Source organism: Pteropus alecto, unplaced genomic scaffold (genome assembly GCF_000325575.1).
Source record: "Pteropus alecto unplaced genomic scaffold, ASM32557v1 scaffold104, whole genome shotgun sequence".
Classification (NCBI taxonomy): domain Eukaryota; kingdom Metazoa; phylum Chordata; class Mammalia; order Chiroptera; family Pteropodidae; genus Pteropus; species Pteropus alecto.
The window spans coordinates 1,176,910-1,179,103 of NW_006436664.1; the positions used below are offsets into that span (position 1 = coordinate 1,176,910).

General features: G+C 30.9%; 1 pseudogene; it reads right to left on the minus strand.

Moving 5' to 3' along the window:
- Positions 1-704: 704 nt before the first annotated feature.
- Positions 705-823, minus strand: LOC112481147 (annotated as a pseudogene).
- Between the last annotated feature and the right edge of the window lie 1,371 nt (positions 824-2,194).

Consider the following 2,194-nt stretch of genomic DNA (forward strand, 5'->3'; position numbering starts at 1 on the left):
ATGCCTGCTAATTTATTTATTCTTATTCAGTTTTTTACTACCCTCTTTACACACCCAGGGCAGAATGTCATATTAAAATAGTTATCACCTGCAGCATAGAAAAGCTTTAATAAATAAGATATCCTGGAGCTTACTTTTTTATTGGAGCATTCTTAATTTTTCAAATATCTGCATAACGGCTACACAAGGAGAATTCTTTATTCTTCATTTCCCCATGGTGTGTGTGTGGATGTATACATATATATAATTTTTAAAAAAATCCAACTATAGCTACAAAAACACTATTATCATGAATCAGTAAGAAAACAAAATATGCCAGGAGCAAAATTATATGAAAAACTATTCAGTAACAGCAATGCCACTTTTGAGAATCTTACAAATTTTAATAGTTGTCATGTCTGTTTTTCTAATGTAATCAACTTACAAAGATAAACAAATTATTCAGACTTATTCAATTTCTAGTAGGGAAGAAAAACAAAACCTTGGTGCTGAAATATTTTATCACAAATCTTATTAAATGCAATCAGCCTTTTTTGTGATGGTGTAATAAAAAATTCTATTTCTCTATCTATATTTATATACAATAAAATATTTTACAAGCTATAGAAAAATAAAATGTGTTTTGTTTTTTTTTTAGGCAAGGTTGACCTCACAGATTGCAAGGACCTTGTCAGTTTACAATATCTTATTTTTTATGTTTTAAACCTACACAGCACCTGGTCTTCCTAGGTGGTCTCCCATCTAAGTACTAACCAGGGCCAACCCTGCTTAGCTTCCAAAATCAGACCGGATCGGGCTTGTTCAGGGTAGCAGGGCTGTAATCTTAAAATATGTTTTTGATGGATCATTAAGGGCAGATAATTTCTGCTCATGGTCATGTATAAATGTATTTTATCTTTGTTTGCAATTGGAAAAAAATCTAGTAAAATAGTCATTTTGTGTTAACTTCCCCTGTTGAAAATTACCAACAATCTCAGAAAAAAAAAATTTTGTGATACTATTCCTCTGGAAAATTTTCTGCTGAGTGGCTTTGTTTTTACCTCGAAAAATAGCAATCCACAGATTTTAAGCTTGGATGCATCACAATGCATTTGTTAAGTAATGTTGTCAAAATATTTACCGTACTATGAGAGGCCTTTCTTGTTTTCCTTTCGGAACTGAGCCAGGGATCAATGAACTCCGTGATCTCCAATATTTTTTAAGGCTAGTCACTTAAAGAGTTAGTAGCAAAGATAGCTTCAAAGATCAGTATAACTGCCTAGAATCTGACTGTGAGTCAAAGAAAGTCTTGACACCATTTTTTGCTACTTTGAAGTTTTTTTCAATACTATTAACTGATTAATTCCAACAATCATAAAATTCTCAGTTTATTTTACTGACAAGTCATATGGATAATTGAACCCACAAATCTACTAGGAATTTTAGCTTTCTTTTTCGATTTATGAGAAATATTAGAGAACAGATGAGTGATAGGGCAATGACATGAGCACATTGATTATTAAAATAAACTGGAATTTTTATCGAATTATATTTAATATATAGTCAAAGTCATAGATTTTAAGTGAAGAATTTGATCAAACATTAATAAATGCATACACTCATGTAACCATCATCCAAAGATCAAGAGATACATCATTCCTCTTACCCTGACATTCCCTCATGCTTCTTTCTAGTTAATACCGCCTCCCCAGATTCAAGCCATCGTTGTAAGAACAATAGATTTTTTAAAACTGCATATAACTGAAATCATACTATATACTTTTTATGTGTGTCTGATTCATTTTGCTCAACATGATGCTTTGAGATTTATCCATATTTTTCCTGTATCAGCATGTTTTTTTATGTATGAAGTATCATCCTATTATGTGATGATAAAGCCCTTGTTTAATCATTCTCTTTAGAGATATTTGGGTTGGTTTCAGTTTTTGCGTATTACAAATAAAGCTGAAATGAATGTTTTCATACAAATCTTTTTTTTTTTTTTTTTTGTAAAAGTGCTTTTATTTTTATTTAGTTAATGCCTATGAATAGAATTTCTGGATGTAGTGTGGTCATGTGAAATCATCTGGAATTTGATTAGATTTTCTTTAAGGGTCACCTATCCTGGAAACATTAAAACAGCTAAATCAAAATTGTCAGCTTTGGTATATATTATTGTCTACACTGGAATCCAATGTTTTTGATGGTGACACTG